The sequence below is a fragment of the Ambystoma mexicanum genome, chromosome 4q, assembly GCF_040938575.1.
Source record: "Ambystoma mexicanum isolate Mex_15411 chromosome 4q, UKY_AmexF1_1, whole genome shotgun sequence".
In the NCBI taxonomy this organism is placed as follows: Eukaryota; Metazoa; Chordata; class Amphibia; order Caudata; family Ambystomatidae; genus Ambystoma; species Ambystoma mexicanum.
In genome coordinates, this window is record NC_090928.1 from 16,875,210 (window position 1) to 16,898,209 (window position 23,000).

General features: G+C 49.7%; 1 protein-coding gene across 5 annotated transcripts in view; it reads left to right on the forward strand.

Annotated features, from left to right (window-relative positions):
• The window catches only part of VIT (vitrin), a 2,362,557-nt gene that overhangs the window by 1,958,914 nt on the left and 380,643 nt on the right, over positions 1-23,000 (forward strand). The window lies entirely within an intron of this gene.

The window sequence follows — 23,000 nt, forward strand, 5'->3', positions numbered from 1 at the left end:
CATATAAGGATGTTTTTTTGAGAAAATCGTCAAGAGCCTGAGCGAACGTCCGTTGATGTCCGTTGTAACCTCCCTGTTTTGGATAATTGTTAATAAAACAGTACCTTTGCCATCTTCACGAGTTGGTTCCATTATTTGGACTCAGAATTATTCTGGAACCCCATCCATTGCATGCACGTTACTAAAGAGCCATATGCTCACGTGGTAGCGGTGCGGATGGTTGAAAAAGATCCAAACTAGTTTGTCTCCAGTGTTTCGGACAATCTGGCATAGTCCGCCATTAGCCGGAAGATCACAGGGTTTCCTGTGGGGAGCGGCGGATAGAATTAAATTTGCAATAGGTGTGTTTGGGCCATGATATCTTGCACCCCCACTATCAAAAGGTATCCGGGCGTCCAGGGAGGGGTTAGATTGTGCATCTACATTGATTGGGAACAGATTAAATATAAAACAGGATGACCACTTGTGTCAGTGTGAGTTTACCCCAGGGAAGTAGGGGATGCGAATTACCATAGGTGTGTTCAGGCCATGATATCTTGCACCCCCCACAATCAAAAGGTATGGGGGTGTCCCGGGAGGGGGTAGATGGTGCCTCTACATTGGTTGGGACCAGATTAAACATAAAACAGGATGACCACTTGCGTCAGTGTGAGTTAACCCCAGCGAGGTAGGGGATGCGAATTACCATAGGTGCATTCAGGCCATGACATCTTGCACCCCCCACAATCAAAAGGTATGGGGGTGTCCAGGGAGGGGCTAGGTGATGCCTCTACGTTGGTTAGGACCAGAGTAAACATAAAACAGGATGACCACTTGCACTAGTGTGAGTTAACCTCATGGAGGTAGGGGATGCGAATTACCATAGGTGTGTTCAGGCCATGATATCTTGCACCCCCCACAATCAAAAGGCATGGGAGTCTCCATGGAGGGGTTATATGGTGCATCTACATTGGTTGGGACCAGATGAACCATGAAACAGGATGACCACTTGCGTTAGTGTGAGTTAACCCCAGCGAGGTAGGGGATGCGAATTACCATAGGTGCATTCAGGCCATGATATCTTGCACCCCCCACAGTGAAAAGGTATGGGGGTGTTCCGGGAGGGGTTAGATGGTGCATCTACATTGGTTAGGACCAGAGTAAACACAAAACAGGATGGCCACTTGTGTCAGTGTAAATTAACCACATGAAGGCAGGGGATGTGAATTACCATAGGTGTGCTCAGACCATGATATCTTGCACCCCCACAATCAAAAGACATGTGGATGTCCAGGGATGGGTTAGATGGTGCATCTACATTGGTTGGGACCAGATTAAACATACAGCAGGATGACCATGTGCGCTACTGTGAGTTAACCCCAGGGAGGTAGGGAATGCGAATTACCATAGTTGTGTTCAGGCCATGATATCTTGCACCCCCCCACAATCAAAAGGCATGGGGGTCTCCAGGGAGGGGTTGGATGGTGCATCTACATTGATTGGGACCAGAGTAAACATAAAACAGGATGACCATTTGCACTAGTGTGACTAGCCCCAAGAGAAATAGGGGATGCAAATTACCACAGGTGCATTCAGGCCATGATATCTTGCACCCCCCACAATCAAAAGGTATGGGGGTGTTCTGGGAGGGGGTAGATGGTGCCTCTACATTGGTTGGGACCAGATTAAACCTAAAACAGGATGACCACTTGCGTCAGTGTGAGTTAACCCCAGGGAGGTAGGGGATGCAAACTACCATAGGTGCATTCAGGCCATGATATCTTGCACCCCCCCAATCGAAAGGTATGGGGGTGTTCCGGGAGGGGTTAGAGGATGCCTCTACATTGGTTAGGACCAGAGTAAACATAAACCAGGATGACCACTTGCGCTACTGTCAATAGCCCCAAGAGAAATAGGGGATGCAAATTACCATAGGTGCATTCAGGCCATGATATCTTGCACCCCCCACAATCAAAAGGCATAGGGGTCTCAGGGAGGGGCTAGGAGTCGCCTCTATATTGGTTAGGACCAGATTAATCATACAGCAGGATGACCACATGCGCTAGTGTGAGTTAACCCCAGGGAGGTAGGGGATGCGAACTACTATAGGTGCATTCAGGCCATGACATCTTGCACCCCCCACAATCAAAAGGTATGGGGGTGTCCAGGGAGGGGTTAGATGGTGCATCTACATTGATTGGGACCAGAGTAAACATAAAACAGGATGACCACTTGCACTAGTGTGAATAGCCCCAAGAGAAATAGGGGGTGCAAATTACCATAGGTGCATTCAGGCCATGATATCTTGCACCCCCCACAATCAAAAGACATGGGGGTCTCCAGGGAGGGGTTAGATGGTGCATCTACATTGATTGGGACCAGATTAAACAAAAAACAGGATGACCACATGCGCTAGTGTGAGTTTACCCCAGGGAGGTAGGGGATGCGAACTACCATAGGTGCATTCAGGCCATGACATCTTGCACCCCCCACAATCAAAAGGTATGGGGGTGTCCAGGGAGGGGCTAGGTGATGACTCTACATTGAATGGGACCAGATTAAACATACAGCCGGATGACCACGTGCGCTAGTGTGAGTTAACCCCAGGGAGGTAGGGGATGCGAACTACCATAGGTGCATTCAGGCCATGACATCTTGCACCCCCCACAATCAAAAGGTATGGGGGTGTCCAGGGAGTGGTTAGATGGTGCATCTACATTGATTGGGACCAGATTAAACATAAAGCAGGATGACCACTTGCACTAGTGTGAATAGCCCCAAGAGAAATAGGGGATGCAAATTACCATAGGTGCATTCAGGCCATGATATCTTGCACCCCCCACAATCAAAAGGTATGGGGGTGTTCCGGGAGGGGGTAGATGGTGCCTCTACATTGGTTGGGACCAGATTAAACATAAAATAGGATGACCACTTGCGTCAGTGTGAGTTAACCCCAGTGAGGTAGGGGATGCAAACTACCATAGGTGCATTCAGGCCATGATATCTTGCACCCCCCACAATCGAAAGGTATGGGGGTGTTCCGGGAGGGGTTAGAGGATGCCTCTACATTGATTAGGACCAGAGTAAACATAAACCAGGATGACCACTTGCGCTACTGTCAATAGCCCCAAGAGAAATAGGGGATGCAAATTACCATAGGTGCATTCAGGCCATGATATCTTGCACCCCCCACAATCAAAAGGCATAGGGGTCTCCAGGGAGGGGCTAGGAGACGCCTCTATATTGGTTAGGACCAGATTAATCATACAGCAGGATGACCACGTGCGCTAGTGTGAGTTAACCCCAGGGAGGTAGGGGATGCGAATTACCATAGGTGTGTTCAGGCCATGATATCTTGCACCCCCCACAATCAAAAGGCATGGGGGTCTCCAGGGAGGGGTTAGATGGTGCATCTACATTGATTGGGACCAGATTAAACAAAAAACAGGATGACCACATGCGCTAGTGTGAGTTTACCCCAGGGAGGTAGGGGATGCGAACTACCATAGGTGTGTTCAGGCCATGACATCTTGCACCCCCCACAATCAAAAGGTATGGGGGTGTCCAGGGAGGGGCTAGGTGATGCCTCTACATTGATTGGGACCAGATTAAACATACAGCCGGATGACCCCATGCGCTAGTGTGAGTTAATCCCAGGGAGGTAGGGGAAGCGAACTACCATAGGTGCATTCAGGCCATGACATCTTGCACCCCCAACAATCAAAAGGTATGGGGGTGTCCAGGGAGGGGTTAGATGGTGCATCTACATTGATTGGGACCAGAGTAAACATAAAACAGGATGACCACTTGCAATAGTGTGAATAGCCCCAAGAGAAATAGGGGGTTCAAATTACCATAGGTGCATTCAGGCCATGATATCTTGCACCCCCCACAATCAAAAGGCATGGGGGTCTCCAGGGAGGAGTTAGATGGTGCATCTACATTGATTGGGACCAGATTAAACAAAAAACAGGATGACCACATGCGCTAGTGTGAGTTTACCCCAGGGAGGTAGGGGATGCGAACTACCATAGGTGTGTTCAGGCCATGACATCTTGCACCCCCCACAATCAAAAGGTATGGGGGTGTCCAGGGAGGGGCTAGGTGATGCCTCTACATTGATTGGGACCAGATTAAACATACAGCCGGATGATCCCATGCGCTAGTGTGAGTTAACCCCAGGGAGGTAGGGGAAGCGAACTACTATAGGTGCATTCAGGCCATGACATCTTGCACCCCCCACAATCAAAAGGTATGGGGGTGTCCAGGGAGGGGTTAGATGGTGCATCTACATTGATTGGGACCAGATTAAACATAAAACAGGATGACCACTTGCACTAGTGTGAATAGCCCCAAGAGAAATAGGGGATGCAAATTACCATAGGTGCATTCAGGCCATGATATCTTGCACCCCCCACAATCAAAAGGTATGGGGGTGTTCCGGGAGGGGCTAGGGGGATGCCTCTATATTGGTTAGGACCAGAGTAAACATAAAAAAGGATGACCACTTGCGCTAGTGTGAATGACCCCAAGAGAAATAGGGGATGCAAATTACCATAGGTGCATTCAGGCCATGATATCTTGCACCCCCCACAATCAAAAGGTATGGGGGTGTTCCGGGGGGGGGGGGGGGTAGATGGTGGCTCTACATTGGTTGGGACCAGATTAAACATAAAACAGGATGACCACTTGCGTCAGTGTGAGTTAACCACAGGGAGGTAGGGGATGCAAACTACCATAGGTGCATTCAGGCCATGATATCTTGCACCCCCCACAATCGAAAGGTATGGGGGTGTTCCGGGAGGGCTTAGGGGACACCTCTACATTGGTTAGGACCAGAGTAAACATAAACCAGGATGACCACTTGCGCTAGTGTCAATAGCCTCAAGAGAAATAGGGGATGCAAATTACCATAGGTGCATTCAGGCCATGATATCTTGCACCCCCCACAATCAAAAGGCATAGGGGTCTCCAGGGAGGGGCTAGGGGACGCCTCTATATTGGTTAGGACCAGATTAAACATACAGCAGGATGACCACGTGTGCTAGTGTGAGTTAACCCCCAGGGAGGTAGGGGATGCGAACTACCATAGGTGCATTCAGGCCATGATATCTTGCACCCCCCACAATCGAAAGGTATGGGGGTGTTCCGGGAGGGGGTAGATGGTGCCTCTACATTGGTTGGGACCAGATTAAACATACAGCAGGATGACCACTTGCGTCAGTGTGAGTTAACCCCATGGAGGTAGGGGATGCGAATTACCATAGGTGTGTTCAGGCCATGACATCTTGCACCCCCCACAATCAAAAGGTATGCGGGTGTCCAGGGCGAGGTTAGATGGTGCCTCTACTTCGTTTGGGATCAGATTAAACATAAAACAGGATGACCACTTTTGTTAGTGTGAGCTAACCCCAGGGAGGCAGGGGATGCAAAATGACCATAAGTGCATTCAGGCCATGATATCTTGCACCCCCACAATCAAAGGGTATGGAGGTATCCAGGGAAGGGCTAGGTGGTGCCTCTACATCATTTGGGACCAGAGTAAACATAAAACAGGATGTGTGTTACAGGTTTTGTGAATTACCATAGTTGCGTTCAGGCCATGATATCATGCACCCCAACAATGAAAAGGTATGGGGGTGTCAAGTGGTGCCGATACATTGGTAGGGACCAGATTAAAGGTTAAACAGGATGACGACTTGTGTCATTGTGAGTTAACCCCAGGGAGACAGGGGATGCGAATTACCATAATACATGTGGGGGGGCTGATGGGGTCTCTCCCAGCATATATATGAGGTGAAAATGGGGTTGAAATAAAAAAGTCAACATTTTGGAGGTCATAGTAATTGGGGCACAGTAATCACATAGATCCGTCTTGGAAGCAGACACAGAATTGATAGTTGTAGCTGTAAGGGGAAGGGGATCTTTCGGTTGGAAATGCCCCATTGTAGTGTGTGATGGCTGAATGCATGAATGCCGAAGAACAGCGCTGCTGAGGACAAAAGGAAAGGAATTACACAGACTCTCACTAGTCTGCATTTCATCCCCATACAAACAGCCCAAACTTTAGGTAGGGGGCTTGAGCCTCATTAACCCAGTGGTGTGGTAGCCATGACATAGCGCAGCCCATACCAGTCACTTGCAGCAGTGTGTGATAATGTGCACAGTTTACCAAGCCGGGGGTGAACAGGGAGCTTAACACCAATTACGTAAAATACTGTTGACTTCCCTTCCCAATAACACATGCTGAAGGGAGACCCTACCGTGCACCCCCCTGCATTATGACAGAGTTGTGTGACTGAGCCCAACCTCCCCCTTTATCCTTAAGAGAGACTCCTGCAGTGATTCCTCGTGCTTTGATGTTGGAATCAAATATAGAAAGGTTAATTATGCCATAAAACATGTTTAAGCGCCCCATCTACTGTAACAGTACAAACTTTCTTATTATTATACCATTTAAAATAATAACATGTGTGCAAATGTACAACTGAGCGAATGCTAGGCTCCCAGACTTTGCACACTATTAAAAAAAAAAAACAACATGGGAAGCCGTATATTATACCATACTGTATGACATTCGGCTTCCCATGACAGCGTGAAGGCCCTGAAACAACGCCCACCTGGTAGCTCTGGCCAATCCCTCAATAGAGATGTTGGAGGGCGGGCTATGACATTAGCTTTTCATTTCGGGCTGCATGTATGGCTGTAGCCATCAAGTGGGCGTGACTCCGAAGATTGCCTAACACAATCTATCATGGCCAGCAGGATAGCATACAACACCGGGAACACCCAGTTTATTTATAGATGCACGTGACTGAGTGGACGTCGCGTGCGAGCCCTTTCCACAAGTGGTGCAAGCAATCTGTCTCTTCTAGCGAACTAACTCAAACTTCCACAATTTTGCACATCCTTTCTTGAACTAAACACCTATATGTCTCTCAATACCTATATGATTTGGGTTAGCAATTTTGTTGTTGTATATAACCGATCCTGGAGAGATTCTATCACCAGTTTCACTATCGCCAAATATGGAGGCATTCAACCTCTCATGCATCTGTGAATAAGCTGTCTCACCAACGACATCATAATAATAATAATTAGGCATTTATACAGCGCTACGAACCCTCAGGTATCTGAGCGCTGCTTATTACCCACAGTGCTCGTTTATCGAGCTGAGTTTGGCCCTGCTGGGATTCGAACCTATGTTAACAGGCTCTGCACGGATGTCAAAGCGAGCGCTCTACTCGCTGTGCCACTTGACCGGCTATTCTATCTAAATATAACTTCAGACAGGCACCTTGGATAACACATCAATACCTGAGCACTAGACATTAACATGGATCAGTATTATTAATAACGGCCTGTTTTTTTAGGTAATACACATTCATGTATAAGCACATTAATCAGTAACAATCTAGATTACTGGGTATTCAATAATGTTGTAGGATCTATCATTAACTAACTCGGCCAAGAAACGGGCGAATCTGTTAGTTATGTGAAGTAAATTCGAATATTTAGTTATGAAATAATCTGACTCTATCATATAGATTGTGTAGAGGTAGAGTCAGTATCTGGGACAACTAATAGTAAAACACACATAAATAATACCTTTCCAAGATGGCCGCCCACATTTTCGTAACACAGTGGTGATCGAAAAAGGACTTCCGTCACCTAGGTAACGGTTAATACAACAAAACTTGCGCGTTTGCGACATTACTGAAGCCAACGCGAAGAGACAGATAGCAGTCCTTTGTCTGGTAAGCCCATCTCAGATTAAACATAAAATAGGATGACCACTTGCGTCAGTGTGAGTTAACCCCAGTGAGGTAGGGGATGCAAACTACCATAGGTGCATTCAGGCCATGATATCTTGCACCCCCCACAATCGAAAGGTATGGGGGTGTTCCGGGAGGGGTTAGAGGATGCCTCTACATTGATTAGGACCAGAGTAAACATAAACCAGGATGACCACTTGCGCTACTGTCAATAGCCCCAAGAGAAATAGGGGATGCAAATTACCATAGGTGCATTCAGGCCATGATATCTTGCACCCCCCACAATCAAAAGGCATAGGGGTCTCCAGGGAGGGGCTAGGAGACGCCTCTATATTGGTTAGGACCAGATTAATCATACAGCAGGATGACCACGTGCGCTAGTGTGAGTTAACCCCAGGGAGGTAGGGGATGCGAATTACCATAGGTGTGTTCAGGCCATGATATCTTGCACCCCCCACAATCAAAAGGCATGGGGGTCTCCAGGGAGGGGTTAGATGGTGCATCTACATTGATTGGGACCAGATTAAACAAAAAACAGGATGACCACATGCGCTAGTGTGAGTTTACCCCAGGGAGGTAGGGGATGCGAACTACCATAGGTGTGTTCAGGCCATGACATCTTGCACCCCCCACAATCAAAAGGTATGGGGGTGTCCAGGGAGGGGCTAGGTGATGCCTCTACATTGATTGGGACCAGATTAAACATACAGCCGGATGACCCCATGCGCTAGTGTGAGTTAATCCCAGGGAGGTAGGGGAAGCGAACTACCATAGGTGCATTCAGGCCATGACATCTTGCACCCCCAACAATCAAAAGGTATGGGGGTGTCCAGGGAGGGGTTAGATGGTGCATCTACATTGATTGGGACCAGAGTAAACATAAAACAGGATGACCACTTGCAATAGTGTGAATAGCCCCAAGAGAAATAGGGGGTTCAAATTACCATAGGTGCATTCAGGCCATGATATCTTGCACCCCCCACAATCAAAAGGCATGGGGGTCTCCAGGGAGGAGTTAGATGGTGCATCTACATTGATTGGGACCAGATTAAACAAAAAACAGGGTGACCACATGCGCTAGTGTGAGTTTACCCCAGGGAGGTAGGGGATGCGAACTACCATAGGTGTGTTCAGGCCATGACATCTTGCACCCCCCACAATCAAAAGGTATGGGGGTGTCCAGGGAGGGGCTAGGTGATGCCTCTACATTGATTGGGACCAGATTAAACATACAGCCGGATGACCCCATGCGCTAGTGTGAGTTAACCCCAGGGAGGTAGGGGAAGCGAACTACTATAGGTGCATTCAGGCCATGACATCTTGCACCCCCCACAATCAAAAGGTATGGGGGTGTCCAGGGAGGGGTTAGATGGTGCATCTACATTGATTGGGACCAGATTAAACATAAAACAGGATGACCACTTGCACTAGTGTGAATAGCCCCAAGAGAAATAGGGGATGCAAATTACCATAGGTGCATTCAGGCCATGATATCTTGCACCCCCCACAATCAAAAGGTATGGGGGTGTTCCGGGAGGGGCTAGGGGGATGCCTCTATATTGGTTAGGACCAGAGTAAACATAAAACAGGATGACCACTTGCGCTAGTGTGAATGACCCCAAGAGAAATAGGGGATGCAAATTACCATAGGTGCATTCAGGCCATGATATCTTGCACCCCCCACAATCAAAAGGTATGGGGGTGTTCCGGGGGGGGGTAGATGGTGGCTCTACATTGGTTGGGACCAGATTAAACATAAAACAGGATGACCACTTGCGTCAGTGTGAGTTAACCACAGGGAGGTAGGGGATGCAAACTACCATAGGTGCATTCAGGCCATGATATCTTGCACCCCCCACAATCGAAAGGTATGGGGGTGTTCCGGGAGGGCTTAGGGGACACCTCTACATTGGTTAGGACCAGAGTAAACATAAACCAGGATGACCACTTGCGCTAGTGTCAATAGCCTCAAGAGAAATAGGGGATGCAAATTACCATAGGTGCATTCAGGCCATGATATCTTGCACCCCCCACAATCAAAAGGCATAGGGGTCTCCAGGGAGGGGCTAGGGGGATGCCTCTATATTGGTTAGGACCAGAGTAAACATAAAACAGGATGACCACTTGCGCTAGTGTGAATGACCCCAAGAGAAATAGGGGATGCAGATTACCATAGGTGCATTCAGGCCATGATATCTTGCACCCCCCACAATCAAAAGGTATGGGGGTGTTCCGGGAGGGGGTAGATGGTGCCTCTACATTGGTTGGGACCAGATTAAACATAAAACAGGATGACCACTTGCGTCAGTGTGAGTTAACCACAGGGAGGTAGGGGATGTAAACTACCATAGGTGCATTCAGGCCATGATATCTTGCACCCCCCACAATCGAAAGGTATGGGGGTGTTCCGGGAGGGGTTAGGGGACACCTCTACATTGGTTAGGACCAGAGTAAACATAAACCAGGATGACCACTTGCGCTAGTGTCAATAGCCTCAAGAGAAATAGGGGATGCAAATTACCATAGGTGCATTCAGGCCATGATATCTTGCACCTCCCACAATCAAAAGGCATAGGGGTCTCCAGGGAGGGGCTAGGGGACGCCTCTATATTGGTTAGGACCAGATTAAACATACAGCAGGATGACCACGTGTGCTAGTGTGAGTTAACCCCAGGGAGGTAGGGGATGCGAACTACCATAGGTGCATTCAGGCCATGATATCTTGCACCCCCCACAATCGAAAGGTATGGGGGTGTTCCGGGAGGGGGTAGATGGTGCCTCTACATTGGTTGGGACCAGATTAAACATACAGCAGGATGACCACTTGCGTCAGTGTGAGTTAACCCCATGGAGGTAGGGGATGCGAATTACCATAGGTGTGTTCAGGCCATGACATCTTGCACCCCCCACAATCAAAAGGTATGCGGGTGTCCAGGGCGAGGTTAGATGGTGCCTCTACTTCGTTTGGGATCAGATTAAACATAAAACAGGATGACCACTTTTGTTAGTGTGAGCTAACCCCAGGGAGGCAGGGGATGCAAAATGACCATAAGTGCATTCAGGCCATGATATCTTGCACCCCCACAATCAAAGGGTATGGAGGTATCCAGGGAAGGGCTAGGTGGTGCCTCTACATCATTTGGGACCAGAGTAAACATAAAACAGGATGTGTGTTACAGGTTTTGTGAATTACCATAGTTGCGTTCAGGCCATGATATCATGCACCCCAACAATGAAAAGGTATGGGGGTGTCAAGTGGTGCCGATACATTGGTAGGGACCAGATTAAAGGTTAAACAGGATGACGACTTGTGTCATTGTGAGTTAACCCCAGGGAGACAGGGGATGCGAATTACCATAATACATGTGGGGGGGCTGATGGGGTCTCTCCCAGCATATATATGAGGTGAAAATGGGGTTGAAATAAAAAAGTCAACATTTTGGAGGTCATAGTAATTGGGGCACAGTAATCACATAGATCCGTCTTGGAAGCAGACACAGAATTGATAGTTGTAGCTGTAAGGGAAAGGGGATCTTTCGGTTGGAAATGCCCCATTGTAGTGTGTGATGGCTGAATGCATGAATGCCGAAGAACAGCGCTGCTGAGGACAAAAGGAAAGGAATTACACAGACTCTCACTAGTCTGCATTTCATCCCCATACAAACAGCCCAAACTTTAGGTAGGGGGCTTGAGCCTCATTAACCCAGTGGTGTGGTAGCCATGACATAGCGCAGCCCATACCAGTCACTTGCAGCAGTGTGTGATAATGTGCACAGTTTACCAAGCCGGGGGTGAACAGGGAGCTTAACACCAATTACGTAAAATACTGTTGACTTCCCTTCCCAATAACACATGCTGAAGGGAGACCCTACCGTGCACCCCCCTGCATTATGACAGAGTTGTGTGACTGAGCCCAACCTCCCCCTTTATCCTTAAGAGAGACTCCTGCAGTGATTCCTCGTGCTTTGATGTTGGAATCAAATATAGAAAGGTTAATTATGCCATAAAACATGTTTAAGCGCCCCATCTACTGTAACAGTACAAACTTTCTTATTATTATACCATTTAAAATAATAACATGTGTGCAAATGTACAACTGAGCGAATGCTAGGCTCCCAGACTTTGCACACTATTAAAAAAAAAAACCAACATGGGAAGCCGTATATTATACCATACTGTATGACATTCGGCTTCCCATGACAGCGTGAAGGCCCTGAAACAACGCCCACCTGGTAGCTCTGGCCAATCCCTCAATAGAGATGTTGGAGGGCGGGCTATGACATTAGCTTTTCATTTCGGGCTGCATGTATGGCTGTAGCCATCAAGTGGGCGTGACTCCGAAGATTGCCTAACACAATCTATCATGGCCAGCAGGATAGCATACAACACCGGGAACACCCAGTTTATTTATAGATGCACGTGACTGAGTGGACGTCGCGTGCGAGCCCTTTCCACAAGTGGTGCAAGCAATCTGTCTCTTCTAGCGAACTAACTCAAACTTCCACAATTTTGCACATCCTTTCTTGAACTAAACACCTATATGTCTCTCAATACCTATATGATTTGGGTTAGCAATTTTGTTGTTGTATATAACCTGTTGGCGGTCTCGTGCGGGCCGCCTCCGTGAGCCCCCCACCCCCTGTAGAACAGAGACACGGAGACGTGGATGTTGTCGGTGTGGGCTCCCCGGTGAACTGACGTCACCAGGAGCCGCCCCGTTTATTTAAACAGGCACGCGACGGAGTTGACGTCACTCCGTCGCGTGCGGACCCTTAAAGGGGCAACGCCACACTCCTCCTTTTCCATAACAACAAATTGGAAATAGGAGTACATAACTAGCACACATCTAGAACACATAACACTCTATAAGTTTCAACAAAACCCCCATTTATTGACAGCCACCCCGGATCCCCCGTGTGTACCTGTCATGGCCTGACCATTCATCCCCGGTCAGCCTCCCCGCTCAGTCCGTAACATAGTCACTGAGACGGGCAGGTTTCCCACGCCCTGATCTCAGGGGGTACCTCCTGCCGCCGTCTCGGGCTGGTGTTCCGGGGGTGGGTCCGCCTCGAGCCGGCGATTCCACTACGGCGCTTTCTCCCCCACCTTCATCCAAAACGCCTTCGCTCTCTCGGCTGTCCGGGTCGTCCACTCGGGATTCACCAATCTTCCTGAAGAAGGACGCATTCCTGGTCACTGATGACGTTCCATCTGATGCAGTCACCATTGACCCCTTGACTGCCACCACGTCCAGTGGAGCAGGCTCGTATGTGAGTGACAATTTTCCATGGGGATGGCGATTTCTCACCAGCACCTCATCCCCAAGAGCAATGTGTGGGGGTCTGAGCCCCCTCCGGATGTTCTCCATCTGCGTCCTGACCTGTCTGTCCTCTTCCACCTGCTCATTGTTGATGACGGCGGGGTCCCGGTCCCCCAGTTCCGGTATGACATCTCTCGGGCACCGCTGGAATAGTGCTTCGGCCGGGGCCACCCCCGTAGACGAGTGAGGGGTGGTGCGATAGCCTCGTAGAAATACGTACAGAGCCCTCTTCAGACACTCCCCTTTTCCATGGGCAATGCGGAACACCTTGTTGAGGGTGCGCATCATTCGCTCGGCCTCCCCGTTGGCACGGGGCCACAGTGGGGTGACCCGTCGGTGTTGAATGCCATACTCTTTCATGAGCTCTGCGAAGCTCTCCCCCTGGAACGGGGCTCCGTTGTCCGAGCACAGCACAGAGGGGAGGCCATGAGTGGCAAAGATCTTTTCCAGCGCCACCACCACGTTCTCAAACGCCACTGAGTCTATGAACTCAACTTCCGGGTACCTCGACCACTCGTCTACCACCACAAGAAAATGCGTGCCTCTGGAGGTAGACCCCGAGTCGGCGTGCACCACCTCCCACGGCCGAGTCCCGCGGGGCATTGTTTCAATGGACGGTTCTTTCAGTGCCGGGGCCGCCGCCTGACACCACACACAAGAGGCCACGAACGCCTCCACCTTCCGCTCCAGCTCAGGAAACCACACCTTCTGCCGGAGGCGAGCCTTGGTCTTGGGAGCCCCTTGATGACCCTGGTGTGCTAGCGCGATGACCTGCGCCACTTTGGCCTGGGGCACCACAATCCTTTCCCCTCTTAGTAGCAGCCCGGACTCGGAGAATGTTAGCTCCTCTCTCACTCTCCACAACTGCTCGAGAGTGACCCGGGCCTCACACGTTCTTCGCTCCACCGCCTCCAGCACTGTCTTCCAGGCACCCTTCTGCATGGCCTCCCTCAAGATGGAGAAACACTCGTCATTTTTCGACGCCGCCTCTAGTTCTTCCACCTGCATGGAGTTGGGTGTCGCAGTCTCTACAACTAGGCAGACGTGTTCGTCAGCTTCCTCCGCCGACGCCGACTCCTGCGAGTCGTTCCTGGGGTGACGAGATAGGTAGTCCGCCGCATTGTTGGCGCCGGGACGATAAGTCAATGACACCCCGTACTCCAGCAGGGCGAGCATCCACCGCTCAATCCTTACTGGCGGGCGAGATGACGAGCCCGCCATGATCGGCAGCAGCGGCTTGTGGTCCGTGACCACGGTCACGGGACGCCCCAGAATGTATAGGCGGAAGTGTCGACAGCCCCACAGCACCGCCAGGGCCTCCCTCTCTATTTGAGAGTATCGTTGTTCAGTGTCAGACAGGGCCTTACTGGCGTAAGCTATCGGCCGGACCTCCTGGTCTTTTCCTACTTGTGTAAGCACCGCCCCTAGCCCATATGGGCTGGCGTCTACCACGATCTCCGTCTGCAGGCATGGGTCAAAGAATGCCATAGTGTCATGCGCCGCCAATGCCCCCCGAATGTCGTCAAACGCCGCCTGTTCCAGAGGGCCCCACTGCCAGGGGGTGTCCTTCTTGGTGAGCGCCCTCAGGGGCTCAGAGCGGGATGCGAGATTTCTGATGAACCGGCCGCAGTAAGTGACCATCCCCAGATGTCTCTCACTTTGCGGGGATCTGGTGACACCCCATCAGCCTTGAACACGAACCCAAAGAATTCGATCTCCGTCTTCAGAAATTCGCATTTGTCCTTATGCAAAGTGAGACCCAGCAGACGTAGCCGTTCAAAAGTCCTGGACAGGCGTGCCAGGTGCTCTGTTTCGGACTTGGCATACACCAGGATATCATCGCTGATATTGATGACGCCCTCCAGATCCGCCAGTGCACCTCTTATTATGTTTTGAAAGACCTCCGCTGCCGAGGACACCCCAAAGCTTAGTCTTTTATATCGGTAGAGCCCCCGATGTGTGGTAAAGGTAGTGATGTATCTGGATTCGGGGTGCAAGACCACCTGATGATAGCCCGATCTCAGGTCGAGTTTTGAGAAAAATCTTGCACCCTGCAGCTCTGCAATAATGTCATCGATGGTGGGGGTGAGGTGTCTCTCCCTCTTTATGGCCTTATTGGGCAGTCGCATGTCCACACAGATTCTCACAGCATCGGGTTGTTTAGGCTTGCGGGCAATGACGATGGGGGACACCCAGGGGGTGGGTCCATCCACCTTTTCGATTATGTCCAACCCCACGAGATTGTCAAGCTCACGATCCACCAGGTCCCTAAGATGGAACGGAACCCGTCGGTGCTTCAGCGCCACTGGTTGTATGGATTTGTCGATATGGAGCCGGACCGGCTCACCCACCAGCTGTCCAATGCCCTCAAACAGGGACCCATGTTTGGCCAGGAGGACCTGGATGTCCTCCAAGTATACTGCATAGGCGAATGTGACGATACCCAGTGCCTCCGCCGCGGCACAACAGAGCAGGGTGTTATCGCTCACCGGTGTCACGTAGAATCGAGCCCGTATGTGTGAGTCCCCATACTGCACACCGGCCACGAAAACACCATCCAGAGGCAAAGGCCGGTCCCCGCCGAAAGTGAATATGCGTGCCTTTGGCGCCGCCAGCGCAGGCGGGGCCAGCATGGTCTTGTAATGCTGGCGGGCCATTACGTTTACCGATGCGCCAGTGTCCACTAGCATCGGCACAGAGTCTCCATTCACCAGCACATTGCACCTGGGTTGTCTCTTGGAGCGGGACTTAAGCATGCTCACGCTGGACACGAAAAACACGTTCTCCTCGTCATCGTCCTCCTCCTCGTCCTCCTGGGGGGCTCCTTCGTCCCCTTGGTCCACTTGGGCAACGTTGGAGGCCCTCTGGGGGCGGAAGAAACCGGCTCGAACTGGTCCTCTTGGCACTACCTTGGGCGCGGCCGATTTGCACATTCTTGCGAAATGGTCAGGGCCCGCGCATCTGCCACATTTGACACCCATGGCCGGACACTCTGCGGGGTGTGGGAGATCATAGCCACACTTCGAGCACGGGACATTCGACCCCTGTGCGCGCTGACTCTGATTGTTCAAAGGGCGCCTTGACCCGCGGCCTCTTCCGACCGCGCAGATCTCTTCCAACTTGGCTGGGCGAACCCCCGCTTCCATCCTGGTTGCACGCAGTTCGGAGACTTCGTGGCACCTCCCCAGTTCTAGGATGCGAGGGAGGGTGATGCCCGGCTCGCGCAGGATCTGGCGTCTCAGCTTCCCCGAGCTGCATCCCTGAATGAGTTGGTTCCTGATCATGACATCGGGGTCATTCCAGGCACACGGTGCTGCCAGGCGCCGCAGCCGCCCAAAGAATACATCCAGAGTCTCGTCATCTTTTTGGCGGGCCGTACCCATAAGGAAGCGTTCATAGTCCACATTGGCCATTGGCAGAAAATGATTATGGAGCGCCTCTTTGGCCGCCGCAAACGATCCATCCACCGGCTGTAGGGACATAAATACCTCATGCACCGCCGGGCCAGCGGAGTACAGTAGGGTGGCCAGCTTGCCGTCGTCCGTTGTTTCCATTGTGGCCCTGAAATACATTTCCAGTCTATCCATCCACATCTTCCACCTCTGTCCAAGGCCAGATGGAGCACCTGAGATATCAAACTCAGGCATTGGTTGCAGGGACCCCGGTGGTTTCGGCGGAGGGACAGGTGGAAGTACAGGCGGTGCCTGACCCACAACAGCAGGAGGAGCAGCAGCAGCGGCAGCAGCAGCAGCAGCAGCAGCAGCAGCAGGATCCATAGTGGAGAGCGCACAGGCACCCCAAAAGATTGACAAGAAAAGGGGCCGCAACTCACCACCAGCCGTGACTCTTGCGGAGGTATCACCTCAGTCAGCCTGCCGACAATGATGTGTCCAAAAATTGAGTAGAGGAAGAGACCCCTATCTAACCAGCAGGCCTCCCACGGAGTCTCTCAGCCTCTGCTCGACGAAATTAGCATAAATTGTCAAAATTTTTCCATGAAATTGACATGTGCTGTGTCCAGCGATCATCCGCCGCTGAAATGTCCAAAAATTAAACCTGGATGGCTCACCGACGCTTCGTTACGAAGCCGTGAGTCTCCAAGGCCTATTCATCAAAATGGCCGCCGGCCGCGTGCGTCGCTTCCTTCTCTGCGGTGTTCGGAGTACGTCGCGCGCTCACAATCGATCATCTGCGTCGCGTCGGAACTCACCCGCATTTCATGGAAGCGATCCCGGTCTCGTCGCCACTGTTGGCGGTCTCGTGCGGGCCGCCTCCGTGAGCCCCCCACCCCTGTAGAACAGAGACACGGAGACGTGGATGTTGTCGGTGTGGGCTCCCCGGTGAACTGACGTCACCAGGAGCCGCCCCGTTTATTTAAACAGGCACGCGACGGAGTTGACGTCACTCCATCCTTTCTTGAACTAAACACCTATATGTCTCTCAATACCTATATGATTTGGGTTAGCAATTTTGTTGTTGTATATAACCGATCCTGGAGAGATTCTATCACCAGTTTCACTATCGCCAAATATGGAGGCATTCAACCTCTCATGCATCTGTGAATAAGCTGTCTCACCAACGACATCATAATAATAATAATTAGGCATTTATACAGCGCTACGAACCCTCAGGTATCTGAGCGCTGCTTATTACCCACAGTGCTCGTTTATCGAGCTGAGTTTGGCCCTGCTGGGATTCGAACCTACGTTAACAGGCTCTGCACGGATGTCAAAGCGAGCGCTCTACTCGCTGTGCCACTTGACCGGCTATTCTATCTAAATATAACTTCAGACAGGCACCTTGGATAACACATCAATACCTGAGCACTAGACATTAACATGGATCAGTATTATTAATAACGGCCTGTTTTTTTAGGTAATACACATTCATGTATAAGCACATTAATCAGTAACAATCTAGATTACTGGGTATTCAATAATGTTGTAGGATCTATCATTAACTAACTCGGCCAAGAAACGGGCGAATCTGTTAGTTATGTGAAGTAAATTCGAATATTTAGTTATGAAATAATCTGACTCTATCATATAGATTGTGTAGAGGTAGAGTCAGTATCTGGGACAACTAATAGTAAAACACACATAAATAATACCTTTCCAAGATGGCCGCCCACATTTTCGTAACACAGTGGTAATCGAAAAAGGACTTCCGTCACCTAGGTAACGGTTAATACAACAAAACTTGCGCGTTTGCGACATTACTGAAGCCAACGCGAAGAGACAGATAGCAGTCCTTTGTCTGGTAAGCCCATCTCAGATTAAACATAAAATAGGATGACCACTTGCGTCAGTGTGAGTTAACCCCAGTGAGGTAGGGGATGCAAACTACCATAGGTGCATTCAGGCCATGATATCTTGCACCCCCCACAATCGAAAGGTATGGGGGTGTTCCGGGAGGGGTTAGAGGATGCCTCTACATTGATTAGGACCAGAGTAAACATAAACCAGGATGACCACTTGCGCTACTGTCAATAGCCCCAAGAGAAATAGGGGATGCAAATTACCATAGGTGCATTCAGGCCATGATATCTTGCACCCCCCACAATCAAAAGGCATAGGGGTCTCCAGGGAGGGGCTAGGAGACGCCTCTATATTGGTTAGGACCAGATTAATCATACAGCAGGATGACCACTTGCGCTAGTGTGAATGACCCCAAGAGAAATAGGGGATGCAAATTACCATAGGTGCATTCAGGCCATGATATCTTGCACCCCCCACAATCAAAAGGTATGGGGGTGTTCCGGGGGGGGGGGGGTAGATGGTGGCTCTACATTGGTTGGGACCAGATTAAACATAAAACAGGATGACCACTTGCGTCAGTGTGAGTTAACCACAGGGAGGTAGGGGATGCAAACTACCATAGGTGCATTCAGGCCATGATATCTTGCACCCCCCACAATCGAAAGGTATGGGGGTGTTCCGGGAGGGCTTAGGGGACACCTCTACATTGGTTAGGACCAGAGTAAACATAAACCAGGATGACCACTTGCGCTAGTGTCAATAGCCTCAAGAGAAATAGGGGATGCAAATTACCATAGGTGCATTCAGGCCATGATATCTTGCACCCCCCACAATCAAAAGGCATAGGGGTCTCCAGGGAGGGGCTAGGGGACGCCTCTATATTGGTTAGGACCAGATTAAACATACAGCAGGATGACCACGTGTGCTAGTGTGAGTTAACCCCAGGGAGGTAGGGGATGCGAACTACCATAGGTGCATTCAGGCCATGATATCTTGCACCCCCCACAATCGAAAGGTATGGGGGTGTTCCGGGAGGGGGTAGATGGTGCCTCTACATTGGTTGGGACCAGATTAAACATACAGCAGGATGACCACTTGCGTCAGTGTGAGCTAACCCCAGGGAGGCAGGGGATGCAAAATGACCATAAGTGCATTCAGGCCATGATATCTTGCACCCCCACAATCAAAGGGTATGGAGGTATCCAGGGAAGGGCTAGGTGGTGCCTCTACATCATTTGGGACCAGAGTAAACATAAAACAGGATGTGTGTTACAGGTTTTGTGAATTACCATAGTTGCGTTCAGGCCATGATATCATGCACCCCAACAATGAAAAGGTATGGGGGTGTCAAGTGGTGCCGATACATTGGTAGGGACCAGATTAAAGGTTAAACAGGATGACGACTTGTGTCATTGTGAGTTAACCCCAGGGAGACAGGGGATGCGAATTACCATAATACATGTGGGGGGGCTGATGGGGTCTCTCCCAGCATATATATGAGGTGAAAATGGGGTTGAAATAAAAAAGTCAACATTTTGGAGGTCATAGTAATTGGGGCACAGTAATCACATAGATCCGTCTTGGAAGCAGACACAGAATTGATAGTTGTAGCTGTAAGGGGAAGGGGATCTTTCGGTTGGAAATGCCCCATTGTAGTGTGTGATGGCTGAATGCATGAATGCCGAAGAACAGCGCTGCTGAGGACAAAAGGAAAGGAATTACACAGACTCTCACTAGTCTGCATTTCATCCCCATACAAACAGCCCAAACTTTAGGTAGGGGGCTTGAGCCTCATTAACCCAGTGGTGTGGTAGCCATGACATAGCGCAGCCCATACCAGTCACTTGCAGCAGTGTGTGATAATGTGCACAGTTTACCAAGCCGGGGGTGAACAGGGAGCTTAACACCAATTACGTAAAATACTGTTGACTTCCCTTCCCAATAACACATGCTGAAGGGAGACCCTACCGTGCACCCCCCTGCATTATGACAGAGTTGTGTGACTGAGCCCAACCTCCCCCTTTATCCTTAAGAGAGACTCCTGCAGTGATTCCTCGTGCTTTGATGTTGGAATCAAATATAGAAAGGTTAATTATGCCATAAAACATGTTTAAGCGCCCCATCTACTGTAACAGTACAAACTTTCTTATTATTATACCATTTAAAATAATAACATGTGTGCAAATGTACAACTGAGCGAATGCTAGGCTCCCAGACTTTGCACACTATTAAAAAAAAAAAACAACATGGGAAGCCGTATATTATACCATACTGTATGACATTCGGCTTCCCATGACAGCGTGAAGGCCCTGAAACAACGCCCACCTGGTAGCTCTGGCCAATCCCTCAATAGAGATGTTGGAGGGCGGGCTATGACATTAGCTTTTCATTTCGGGCTGCATGTATGGCTGTAGCCATCAAGTGGGCGTGACTCCGAAGATTGCCTAACACAATCTATCATGGCCAGCAGGATAGCATACAACACCGGGAACACCCAGTTTATTTATAGATGCACGTGACTGAGTGGACGTCGCGTGCGAGCCCTTTCCACAAGTGGTGCAAGCAATCTGTCTCTTCTAGCGAACTAACTCAAACTTCCACAATTTTGCACATCCTTTCTTGAACTAAACACCTATATGTCTCTCAATACCTATATGATTTGGGTTAGCAATTTTGTTGTTGTATATAACCGATCCTGGAGAGATTCTATCACCAGTTTCACTATCGCCAAATATGGAGGCATTCAACCTCTCATGCATCTGTGAATAAGCTGTCTCACCAACGACATCATAATAATAATAATTAGGCATTTATACAGCGCTACGAACCCTCAGGTATCTGAGCGCTGCTTATTACCCACAGTGCTCGTTTATCGAGCTGAGTTTGGCCCTGCTGGGATTCGAACCTACGTTAACAGGCTCTGCACGGATGTCAAAGCGAGCGCTCTACTCGCTGTGCCACTTGACCGGCTATTCTATCTAAATATAACTTCAGACAGGCACCTTGGATAACACATCAATACCTGAGCACTAGACATTAACATGGATCAGTATTATTAATAACGGCCTGTTTTTTTAGGTAATACACATTCATGTATAAGCACATTAATCAGTAACAATCTAGATTACTGGGTATTCAATAATGTTGTAGGATCTATCATTAACTAACTCGGCCAAGAAACGGGCGAATCTGTTAGTTATGTGAAGTAAATTCGAATATTTAGTTATGAAATAATCTGACTCTATCATATAGATTGTGTAGAGGTAGAGTCAGTATCTGGGACAACTAATAGTAAAACACACATAAATAATACCTTTCCAAGATGGCCGCCCACATTTTCGTAACACAGTGGTGATCGAAAAAGGACTTCCGTCACCTAGGTAACGGTTAATACAACAAAACTTGCGCGTTTGCGACATTACTGAAGCCAACGCGAAGAGACAGATAGCAGTCCTTTGTCTGGTAAGCCCATCTCAGATTAAACATAAAATAGGATGACCACTTGCGTCAGTGTGAGTTAACCCCAGTGAGGTAGGGGATGCAAACTACCATAGGTGCATTCAGGCCATGATATCTTGCACCCCCCACAATCGAAAGGTATGGGGGTGTTCCGGGAGGGGTTAGAGGATGCCTCTACATTGATTAGGACCAGAGTAAACATAAACCAGGATGACCACTTGCGCTACTGTCAATAGCCCCAAGAGAAATAGGGGATGCAAATTACCATAGGTGCATTCAGGCCATGATATCTTGCACCCCCCACAATCAAAAGGCATAGGGGTCTCCAGGGAGGGGCTAGGAGACGCCTCTATATTGGTTAGGACCAGATTAATCATACAGCAGGATGACCACTTGCGCTAGTGTGAATGACCCCAAGAGAAATAGGGGATGCAAATTACCATAGGTGCATTCAGGCCATGATATCTTGCACCCCCCACAATCAAAAGGTATGGGGGTGTTCCGGGGGGGGGGGTAGATGGTGGCTCTACATTGGTTGGGACCAGATTAAACATAAAACAGGATGACCACTTGCGTCAGTGTGAGTTAACCACAGGGAGGTAGGGGATGCAAACTACCATAGGTGCATTCAGGCCATGATATCTTGCACCCCCCACAATCGAAAGGTATGGGGGTGTTCCGGGAGGGCTTAGGGGACACCTCTACATTGGTTAGGACCAGAGTAAACATAAACCAGGATGACCACTTGCGCTAGTGTCAATAGCCTCAAGAGAAATAGGGGATGCAAATTACCATAGGTGCATTCAGGCCATGATATCTTGCACCCCCCACAATCAAAAGGCATAGGGGTCTCCAGGGAGGGGCTAGGGGACGCCTCTATATTGGTTAGGACCAGATTAAACATACAGCAGGATGACCACGTGTGCTAGTGTGAGTTAACCCCAGGGAGGTAGGGGATGCGAACTACCATAGGTGCATTCAGGCCATGATATCTTGCACCCCCCACAATCGAAAGGTATGGGGGTGTTCCGGGAGGGGGTAGATGGTGCCTCTACATTGGTTGGGACCAGATTAAACATACAGCAGGATGACCACTTGCGTCAGTGTGAGTTAACCCCATGGAGGTAGGGGATGCGAATTACCATAGGTGTGTTCAGGCCATGACATCTTGCACCCCCCACAATCAAAAGGTATGCGGGTGTCCAGGGC